The sequence below is a fragment of the Pinus tabuliformis genome, chromosome 1_2 (genome assembly GCF_031772625.1).
Source record: "Pinus tabuliformis cultivar Carrire ecotype Pingquan chromosome 1_2, CPIR1, whole genome shotgun sequence".
NCBI lineage: Eukaryota > Viridiplantae > Streptophyta > Pinopsida > Pinales > Pinaceae > Pinus > Pinus tabuliformis.
In genome coordinates, this window is record NC_142298.1 from 188,096,719 (window position 1) to 188,109,140 (window position 12,422).

The 12,422-nt window shown below is 35.3% G+C and overlaps 1 pseudogene; it reads right to left on the bottom strand.

Annotated features, from left to right (window-relative positions):
- Positions 1–3,255: 3,255 nt before the first annotated feature.
- LOC149205124 (beta-xylosidase/alpha-L-arabinofuranosidase 2-like) lies at positions 3,256–9,025 on the bottom strand (annotated as a pseudogene).
- Between the last annotated feature and the right edge of the window lie 3,397 nt (positions 9,026–12,422).

Genomic DNA, 12,422 nt, shown 5'->3' on the forward strand with positions numbered 1-12,422 from the left:
GAGAAGAATGGTTACATATAGAAGATAGCACAATATAAAAATTAGTAAAAAAAATGCCAATAAAAGTTACAATATAAAGAATAATTAAGTATATTATGCTAAATTAGAATAATTACTTATATTAGGTCAAATTTACAGATTTTATAATTTTTTCAACATAGATTGTCTCTCAATCTTCAAAGATGTTCTTTCAAGTTCAAATAACAAATGTTTGATAGAAAATAGGATACGATTTAGTGGACAGTCTGCACTTGCCATAGGCTCTTCATCGAGCCAACATACTTTGTTGAGTTTCTTTAATGTTATTCATTGAGCCTCAGAGGTTAGGAGAGATGGGTGGGTCTGATCCTCAGACCTATTAGCTCCTGGATCTTCTCCCCTAGGGCCAGATGTTGATTTACTTTTTACACTGTATCTTTGATTTACTTCATGCATTGTATCTTTTATTGTATATACATCAGTGTACTCAACAGTCCCTTTGACCTACTTTGACCTACTTTGTGGTCATTAGATGGACATAAATATAATTATCTTATCTTATCTATCTCACTTACAAATTCTATAACCTTTTCAACATAGATTGTCTCTCAATCTTCAAACATGTTCTTTCAAGTTCAAATAGCAAATGTTTGATAAAAAATATGGTCGTTGTTAACTGACAATTAGAGTGTAAGAATGAGGCTGATGGAATGGCAATCCCCAAAATGAAGTTGCTACATAAAAATACCAATCTTATGTAAAATCCTCAAATTAGTTGTAGCAAAAGAATAATAACTCTCAAATAAATTAGAGTATCAGAGAAAGGTCCAAATAAAAGACAACGTATTTTATAAAAAGATCAATGAATAATGCAATCTAATAAATGTATAAATTTTCATAGATATACATAATAACTATAAAATTAATTCTCAAATAAAATAGAGTATCATAGAAAGGCCCAAATAAAAGACAACATATTTTATAGAAAGAACAATGAATAATGCAATCTAAAAAGTCTATAAATTTTCATACATATAAATAATAACTATAAAATTAATGTTATACTAAATAGATAATATATTAATTATATTTCAATTTTTTTAAATAAAAATAGTATTATCAAATATCAAAAAAATATTTATTATAAGCTATATATTAAAATAATTATAAATGAAGAATTATAGTTCATTTTATGGGTTAGGAAATATTCATAGATAGATAGTTATATGATTAAAATGAATGTATTTATTGGTTTTATACCAATAAATTTTACAGAAATCTTACAATTGATTGAAGACTTTATTTCTTTTCTACAGGATTTTGTTGTAGGATGAGTATAAAATCAGAGCAGATGAATTTTTCCTTGCAGAAAATTTCAATACATGATGCATTATGGTAGGGGGAGAAAAAAGGGGATTCGTTGATGTAAGAGGGATTGATTGAAGATTTTATTTCTTTACACAAATCTTATTATTGAAGATTTTATTTCTCTTCTACAAGATTTCTTTGTAAGATGAGTATAAAACCAAAGTAGATGAATTTTTCCTTGCAGAAAATTTCAATACATGATGCATTACGGCATGGGAGAAAAAAGGGGATTCGTTGATGTAAAAGGGAGTATAAAAATTCATATAGATTTACAGGGATTACACCTATGATTATAAGATACTTTTGATTTGTACAAGTTTCGAACATTGTATTTCACAACTTGTGAAATACAATATTGTCAACGAAATAAAAAATAAGGATGCTTCATTGAAAATGAATAACCATTATTAAATGTCGAATGCAATTCTCTAGAAAAATCAGTTTCCAATTAAACTTTTTATTAAAGGTCGAAAACAATTCCCCTAAAAAAATAGTTCCCAATTGAAATTTCTAGCAAACTAGAGGAAACCCAACCATTAAACCACTTCAAAATGCTTCTTAAAGTGAACCTATTGGTATAGTACTAAGTAGTAGTGATTTCAATAAAATATTACACTAAATAGTGTGTGTTTGGCTTCCATGAAGAGAATATGGATTCCTAGGCGTGAACCCTGATTTTCGATATTGTGGAGTAAGATGAGATCTTATATTCATGGCTACTGTGGAGTAAGCTGAGATCTTATATTCATTAAGAATAGAAAAGTAGCTACAATAGGCACCTAGTGTTGTAGAGTCTTTATTCATTTTAGTAAAAGAATGGGAGATACAAATATTGTTATACATATTTATCTCATATAAATGTTGTTATGATATATAACTATTCAATGATCCTTAGCCTTTGTTGATAAATTGAGCATATTCTGAAAAGATCTGAGATATACCTATAGAAGAAGAATATAGATTACTGTAAATATTTAATTTTTATTAGTGAAAATGTTTGCTTATTTTTCTCAAGGTTCTGAGCTTTAATGTCCAACTAATTGATTGAACAAATCAAGTTGATAAAACTCACTGCACATGATAATCATGTTAAGCATTGGTGTGACCTAGGCCAAATATTTTGATGGCTTAAATACCCTTGGATTGAGGTTTGCCAAAAATTGATGCCTTAAATACCCCTGAATTAAGATTTGCTAAAAATTAAACTGACATCATCTAAAGACTCACACAACTTAACAAATAAAAAATTTCACCCATAATTAAAAAACCAAACCATAAACACTTAAAAATATGCAAAAATCCAAATCTATATGTATTTGCCATGATTTATTTGAGACTTATTACCCACAATAGGGACGGAAGAGCAAAAAAGCCTCGGTTATTGATACAATTAAAACGAATGGCCCAAAACAAGGCAACAAGGCAATCTACAATGGGGACGGAAGAGCAAAAATGCCTCTGTTATTCATACAATTAAAACGAATGGCCCAAAACAAAGCAACAAGGCAATCATTTCACGGGTTGAGCTTCAAATAATTTTTATATGTTCTCATGAAGAGACCATATATGGTATGTTATTAGTGAAATTGCAACATCATCAGCCCCCATTGAACCGCTGACAGCCTCACAAGAATTTGACGATTTGTGAGAACCGCTGTGTTTTCCATCTATGGGAAGAGAGATCAGCTTGGGGGCATGGACTAATGTGTGCTCGAAGTTTGTATAGCTCAGGCCATCACCAAACATGTAAACAATTTTTCCAGTGTAGAATCCGTAAGTCCGGCCAGGGTAACTTGTGGCGGGATCTGGCCAAATGTTCATTTTAGTCATGGGGATTTTTGCAGCAAAATCCTGCTGCAACAGACAAAAATATAAGCCTCAATTACCATGTATTTCTATTTTACAAATTTAGAAAATATAGAGGTCACTGAGAAATATGAGCTGCTGTTGTTGCTGGCCAGGTAACAGCAAAGTCGTTCTGTCTAAACTTTCTTTCTCTAATGTTTCGTCTCCACCTACTATCAACACTGTTGCATCTGCATTTCCTGCTGTCTGGACCGCCGCACCTAACAAATTGTTTCCACTGCATAAAACGTTTGCACACCCAGCGGCGTAGAGAGTTTTAGTTTACGCTGAAAGGCCCTGGAGGGGGGTCGTGTACTTGCACGGAGTGTCTGCCAACAATAAAAAAAAAATGGATTCTGTAATCCAGGGGATATTCGGTAAATACTAAAATCTGATGTTTTCAAGTTTCAGAAAAAATGAATCACCATCTAATGAATCCATACCAGCATAGTTTCCTATCATTGTTTCGGTGACATTTGCGTTGGGGCCAATAACAGCCAAGGAGTGGACTTTGTTAGCAGCCAATGGTAACGAACCATCGTTCTTTAGCAGCACTATCCCCTGCCTCGCAGCCTCCAGCGCCAGCTGCTGATGTTCGGCTGTGCACACATCCTTTGGTCCAAGGTTCCCATATGGTTGCTTGGCTGGATCCCGGTCGAACCAGCCGAGGCGCATCAGCACTGTGAAGCTATTAACCAGAGCTGCATCAACAGCAGACTCTGGCAGCTTGCCTGCTTTCACCGCTGCTTCTGTGTGCAGACCAAGAAAGTCCCCACAGTTCAGATCCAATCCTGCGATGTCCAGGCCAATTCAAGTATAAACTTGAGTAAACAACAACCAGAATCAAATGGCATTTTCTATTACATAAGATTCAATGTGGATTCATGAGGCAAAATTTAAAGACATTAACAAAGTTAGAAAATTCCACAACAACTAAAATTAAGAAATCCATAAGAGTATAGACCAATGCAAGCTTCAAAATGTTAGAATCAACTAGAAAATCCCAAAAAAAAAAATAAAAAAATTCGATGAAGAAAATTTATAATTGAATCGTTTTACCACAAACCACAGCACCAAATTTCATACGACTCTCCTCAATTATTTTCTTTTGTTCAAACTTTTCGATCACAACCAATTTAACTTTTTATAAATAAAACGCAATTATCTTATCAATATAATAATTTACAATCCAGTACTACAATCAGTATATAAATTATAATACACTCCCTGGGATTAAAAGATAAGAATCGGATATTAATCAGTAACTTGTTTGTCATGGCCATACCTTGACTCGGCTATAGAGTACTAGTAGGAGATCATATTATCAGGTGTTTTGTATTAGGTGTTTTGTTAGAGATAATCAGTTTTTGTTTTCTTTGCCAAGCTAGGCAAGGTTTATGCAGGGCTTAACCGTTTGAATGGAAGAAGAATCTCTTCACAACTCACTGATGAGATTTGTTGCATTTTGTCACAGGTGTGCAAAACTGATCAAGGCCCATGAGTCCATTTGATAGCTTAATAGACATGAGAATAACTTGATTCGGCGATTAAAAGTTAAGAATCGGCTATCAATCAGTAATTTGTTTGTCATAGCCATACCTTGACTCGGCTATAGAGTACTGGCACGAGATCAGATATCAAGTGTTTTGTTAGACATAACCAGTTTTTGTTTTCTTTGCCAAGCTAGGCAAGGTTTATGCAGGGGTTAACCATTTGAATGGAAAAACAATCTACTCACAACCTAATGAAATTTGTTGTATGCTGTCACCAAGATTCTACCAAACGGATCTAAGACCCATAAGTCCATGGGATATTTAGTAGACATAAATACTATCAAATACTACTATTTGATACTAGTTGGACTAGATCAGCGATCAAATATGAGTACTATGCCAGGATTCAATCATTACCTACAAGCTATAGTGATTACATTGTTTTTTTAATATCCATATTTTGATTAGACTCTTTACATAAATTTGACTACTTTACCCCAATTGAAATCATATATCTTACTCTTTAAGCCTTTTTACCCTGCTTCTTTTCCTTGATCTCAGACCAATCCCACTTCTTTTGGTTGATCTCAGACCAACCTTACAACTTATGATCGATCAGAATGTCAGCTTGAAGTTAACCTTTACCCTGTTATTTTCTTTGATTTCAGACCAACTTATTACTTATAAACATTATTGAAGTTGGGAACTCAATAAAACACAATTGGAGATCAGTGTCAACTTTAAGTCATTTAGTAGAGTCTAAGTTAACATTTACCCTGTTGTTTTCTTTGATTTCAAACCAACCTACTACATATAAACATTATTGAAGCTGGAAACTCAATAAAACACAATTGGAGATCAGTGTCAACTTTAAGTCATTTAGTAGAGTCTTGATTATGTATGATTCTACCCCTTACCCTTACCTTTTGTTTTTCTTTTGTGTTTATCCTTTTCTTTCTTTGATTTCATAAAATATAAAACCTACATTAACAGTTATGTATGGCTCTACATCTTAATCTTCCCTTTTCTTCTTTCTGATTTGAAACCAATCTACAATGTCATTAAAAACTATTGGAGCTACCAATATGACTATCAATGTTGACTCGCTCCATTCATGATCTTCATGATCCTCTTGAAATCCATTACCATATTAGTATTATATAATCAACACCACTATTTAGAAATCCAATACCATATTTAGTATTATATAATCAATACCACTATAGCCTTGATGACTTTGATGGGTAACCTAGTTGGCTGAAGTTCCGCTCAACCTGGCCTCTGTAAATTCCTAATTGGTTGAAGCCCTCACAAAGTCATTAGCCTCTGTAAATTCTTCTTGGGTCCATCAAGATCATGCCCCCTTAAGTTGACCCTTAGGTTGACTAGGGGTGTGCCCATTCGGGTGGGTCCACCTCGAGTGTTCCTAGGAAAAAAAACAAAAAAAATACTACCATATTAACTCAATAATCCACTTGGGCTCCATAAAATTCTCTAGACCTCTATTTCAAAAGATCAACTGCTTACCAATTCCTAGAAAATCCAAATCAATAAGGAGCATTTCTAGTTAATATGTTCAACCACATAAACAAATATGCACAACCACAAATCTAAATTAAATTTCAGTCAAAATTCAATCTCTTGTTCAATCCACAAATGTTAAAAACAAATCCTACCATGAAATTTTGATTGAGTTTGGAAAAATCCTAGTTGAATTATAAGCAAAGAGGCCCACATATCTATGGATAAACATAACGTAATCTACTACATACTGGCCTATATAACATCTTCTCAAGCATCTTCAGGGGTGGACGTAAAATGTTGATTTTCGAATAATACTTTAACGGAGTCACAGTCTGAGACAATATACGTGACAAACAATACATTTCATATTCAATATCGAGGCCTCCTCCAATGTCAATGATATTAATATTCGCACCAATCTTAACCAACTAACAATATATATTCACTGGTTCTCTCACACCATCATTAAGAACTTCAACCCATGGGATCTGAGACCAATATGGAAATGAAGAAGCTGGAGACAATCCAACATCCCCAATTTCTGCAATTTCCAAACGATGTCGACTATTTCCAAACTCGTGAGCCCAAATTTGTCCTCACTAGATGTGAGGCCGAAATGGCCGCCACGTTTGGTCTGCTGTTGGTGGAGTGAATTCTCTGAGCAGAATACCTTTGGATATGGATATGAGTTGGGACGTTCTGGATTTTGGTAGTATATGTATAACATGTTAAAATGAAAATGCCTGGCTTCCATGAAGAAAATATGGGTTTCTAAGAGGCATGAACCCTACTTTTGGCTAGTGTAGAAGTTGTTGGACACCTAATCCTCTATGGGTTGGTGTAGAATGTGAACAACCACGAGAGTCCAAGAGACCTTGGGATGTGGAACCCAACAGTCACACAAATGTACTATAAATGTATATCATGTCAATAATAATGTATTCAATGTTTATCATCCACCTTTGTTGTTTACATTCATGTGACTTTAACATGGTATCGGAGTGGGTGATACCCTGCCTTGCTCATATTTGAGCCACTTGTTTTATGACCTTTCTGTGCAGGTCAGTTCTACCATCAATTCTGCATTCCATGTGAGATGCATTCTAAGCTAGACGTCAACGAGAGTGCAATGTGCCCTTGTCTTGTGCTTTTTTGTATTTCGCGCATTACCTTATTGGATTCAGTGTGGTAATGCTTGGGGCACAGTGACTTTTCTCCAAAGTTATTCCCTATGATCGTGGGATGGAACAAGAGGAATGCACATCGCCTGAATGCAGTTGTAGTATAATGGTTGGAGAGTTTTGGGTTGTATTATCTGGTATTTCCTAGAGGTACGCAGTAAATGCATGGTGCTCTTTAATGTCATAGAAGAAAATAAGCACGAATACGTGGATCTTGTTGCAAGTTTCAATTCTTTGATTATTCAGGGTTGTAGAAAGCCGAGAACCATGGTCAACCATGCCCAAAGTGAATGCTTAGAACAAGACTGTGTTTGATTAAATGCCGTGGTGAGTTTTTATGGGCCATCTCTGCAAATTAGTTGGAAGTCATTGAAATCATATATGTTTTGAAGTTTTTATGGTATATACAAATCATTAAGTGGTGTATTTTGTTGACAATGGAACCGTATACAGTAGATGTTGCCTATGTGCATTAAACACTGAACCTTGAAGCGTTGTATTCCTTTGTTTGGGCCATGATACATTGTGTCATAAATAATTAGTTCTGACATTCTGCTCTATTTCAAAAGTGTTTCAACACTTCTGCGCTATTGTGTTATAACGCCATTGTTGATTCCTTGGCCTCCCAAGGCTCACCATAACTCTGCGCTCAAATTGTTAGTGTGTGTTATACTATCTCTATGAAAACCACTGCCTATTGAAGAGGAAGAGCATCTAACGCCATTGCAGATGCCTTGGAATCCTTCTTGTGCCACATTTGGTGCTCGAATTATTCTCGATTACCTCGGTTATGAGAGACACAACAATTAATTTTGACAAGAGATCAACCACGCAAATGTGATTTAATAACAAATGAAATTTGAGGGTCGCTTCAGGATTTACCCTTTTGATCATGTGTGTAATGGATGAATGCTGATAATAGCTTTTGTAATCTGGATGTTTCTCAAATTTTATGCGTTCCAAACCCTTCTCTCTTTATAAATAGTGAGAACAAGGATTTATTGATTAGGAGGAAGGGAAGATGAAAGGATGTGCAAGCTTAAACCCCAGAGAATATTCCATCAACAAAGGAGGGGTTGTATATATCTCGTGTGAATAAAATGATGTTTTCCAGCAGTGAGGGTGAGCCAAAACTCATGAAAGAAACCACATCAGATCTTCATCTTCCTGCAGATGGTGGTTATATGCATGCCCAATCCACAGTGGGATTTTTATATGGGATTGGAAGTGGGGTTGAGCAGAGTGATGCAAAGGCCTTTTTGTATCACTGAGAAATTCCATCGAATTTGAGTCTCCCTTCTCAACCGCTTTAAGAAACCATTATAATTCTTTCGCATTGTCATGGAAAACCCCCCTCAAACCAAATTAGTATAATATACCAAGTTTATACATTGCCACTGCATTCCCTTTCTGGGCTTGATATTCAATAATTTGGAAATCGTCATCTTCCTCACCATGTGACTTCCTTAATGCTTCTTTGTTCTCTTCAGCTCCATCATTGATTTGTTCTGGTTCAACCAATGGTGATTCATTGAAACTAAGAAAGCTAGCCACTGCTACAAATGCAAGTTTTACATAAAGCTTAAGAGATTTCTCATACATTTGTTGTCGATAATAGGTATAGGCCAGTGCCATCTTAGACTGAAAGTTTCCACCTTCTACTCAGCAAAATTTCAGAAAACAATAAGGCAGACACCCTCCATTAGCTACACCGTATTTCCTATTCTACTTCCATTGGCTTATATGCTCAGTTTGAAGTATCGACATAGTATATTGAAGTTGGTATTGATGTTTTTTTAATCAGTTTTTTATCTAATCATGAAGGTAGAAAGTTGAAAATTAAAAGCAGTATTTTCTAGAGGAGATTTCAGTCATTTCCTGCCATTAGAACTATTACACTTGGATTTTAATAGTGGTGCACTTGTTATGGCTCTAATTGGTGGTGTGTTAGAGTTTCTCAAAACTCTAATATAATCTACTGTCGAAGACATAGTTAAAATCAGCAAGAACACTCTTTGTGATATTAAAACATGTCTATAGAGTATACATGAAAAAATAGACTTTTTGGAGCTTGAATCTCAGCTTCAGCGAGCATAATTAAAACATTGGAGTCATCATTATCAACTTGTCTCTGTTTAGAACATTGAAACAGATACCCTTAAGCAGCAAATCAATAATGTTGTAGTTGATTCAGATCCATTTCCCAATGAAGCAACATAATTTCATGCACAAACAGAAGTTCAGTTTGCACTTCCCAAGCCCATCATTAGACCTTGGGAAGAGCTTGTCCACAACAAGCACAGAACTAGTCTTGGATATGACAAGGACGTGTCCTTTCATATTCTAGATTACTCAAAGCTAATCCAATTTGAGAGTTTTGTATTCCTTCATGACAATTCACCTTTAGCTGTTCCAGATTTTGCTTCTCTTCCACATCAACAACAACATATTGTGAAATGCCAACACTGTGACTAAGTTGGCCATATCAAATATCACTGTTTTGATCTTCACCCATGCAAGCATTGTCATAAAAAAAATCATTCTTCAAACAGATGCTTCAAAAACAAGTCTCCTGCAAGAACAAAGATTTATCTTGGATGGATCACTTCTTGGAAATGGGCATCAACAACCAAGAAGATATTTCAGTCATATGTCCGAACTTGTTCTAGAGTATTGAACAATCTTGCAGTTGAGTTTTCTCCATCATCTCACCTTGTATCTAACTGGGGGGGAAATGATGGTCATTTACAAGATTTAAAGCCACATCAAGTGAGCCTGAGCCACAACCTGCCATACCTGATTCGGAGTTGTAGCCAAAGACAGATGCCACTAAGCATGCCTTCAGTCGGTGATACCTCTTCAAAAAATTGGAGACACTTCCTCTAGCAGAAGTCTTCCCCTTCTTGCCAGTTTTGGAAGAGTTCCAGGAATTGCATTAAGCATTCCAGAGTTGTTGGTCATCCTTAAAACATCACAGGTTGAGACCTCCCTTTTCAGGTTGAGGTTCTCCCTTTTATGCGGGGTGAGACCTCCCTTTCATGGTTGAAGGTTTCCCTCTTCAAGACATCAGGAGAACTTCCTCTAGCAGAAGACCTTAGCTTCATGCCAGATTTGGAAGGGTTCCAGGAACTGCACTAAGCATTCTAGTGTTGGTGGTCATCCTTAAACTACCCCTCTTATACCAACATTTCAGAGAGCACATTCAACTTAGTGCTGCCATGCATATTTTTGCACATTTTGTATTACAACTCTCTTCTTGGACTCATACAGACCCCTTCAGATTAAGGGGGAAATGTTGGACACCTAATCCTCTATGGGTTGGTGTAGAATGTGAATAACCACGAGAACCCAAGAGACCTTTGGATGTGGAACCCAATGGTCACAAAAATGTACTATAAATGTATATCATGTCAATAATAATGTATTCAATGTTTATCATCCACCTTTGTTGTTTACATTCCATGTGACTTAAACAAAAGCTAAGGTTTCATATTTATTAAGAATAGAAAATTAGCTACAATGGGCACCTAGGTCGTTACCGTAATGAATTTATAATGTATTATTTTACTGTAACTAACTTCCAAAGCATTTCCAACTCAGTGTTTAATATAACTAACTTTCAACGCAGTGTCTTCCACGACCTACAATGATCCAACGACATAAATTTTCTTAATCATCTAACACATCTGACCAATGGCACAAGACATCACACAATGACACATAGGGGAGTTCTTCCAATAGGGACACACCTTACAACATAAATATGTGCGGTTTTGGTTTTTATTTTAATTTTTTCAAGTTATTTAAGTTTAGATTAGGGTCATCTATGGAAGTATGATCTCTCCAAGTTTAGGATATTGTCATGATTTTGTAATAATTGTTGAGTTTGGATATCTTACGGGACAATTTTTACCCCCCATAATTGGCACCCATCCTCAAACCCTCCCATGAGACTTGAACATGTGATGTCATGGAAAGTAAACCACACACAAACTAACTAGTGATAGCATCATGGGTAATAATAAATTGTTTTTATTTTTCTTTCTCTTTTTAGTTTGTTTTGAAAGGTAATAAGAAGTCTATAGTGATATAGGGGAGATGGAGTTTAAGGAGGAACAATAAGTGGATTATTCTACATGCCATATGAGAGAAGGTATTTTTTGGTCTTATTAGGTAGTGAATGTCCTAGTCATCATATCATTGAGATGTGCACCACTGTGAAATCAAATATGTGGGAGAAGACTTTAGGGAATGGGAAAAAAGTGGTTAAAAATTACTCTGGCGGAGGAGATGCTAGGTATGTTGGACTCAATAAAGGTTTCAGTGTAGGTATTAGACACCTGACATAGATCCAACCATATATGTCCACAGGGTAAAGTTCAAAGGGGTAAGTTGTAAAGGGCTTGTTAATATCCATCCTGTCTCCATGTCAACTAGTCTTTTAGGTTTCTATGACAAACTTAAACTAGCTATGGTGGAAGAAAGGTGTATGCACAAAGCATAAAGGAGCTAGCAAGAAACATAAATTTGGAAAAAAAAAAAATTAAGGGGATTAGGGTTCAAATGGAGTAGCTTGGACTTGGAAGTTTCAATTGGAGATAATCAATGGTTAGAGAATAATTTGGAGAATGCAAGTAATAGTTAGGTGAAGAAAGCAAAGAGATGTGTAAAGAAAAAGAAAATTTAAATGAGAAGGGTGGTCAAGGTGTATGTACGGATGGAGCAACTGATGGAATATGGTGGCAAAAACCTAATTGGGAAATTCAAAGAGAAAGAGAATAATATCTAGCAACCTCATTGCATGCCTTGTTCCTTGAGCAAAATCCTTCCTTTGCATTGATAAATGAATATTTCCAATAGATTGTGTTCAACTTAATTTCTAGCAAATGAATTGCTTCCCTTGTTCCTTGTTTTAAACCCTTGGAAATGGTTACTCACTTTAATAAATTTTGTTCAAATTAACATGAGTAATGTGACTCCTCAAGAGTCATTCATTGAATCGATTAACCATTTTTTTTCTTGTATTTTTGTG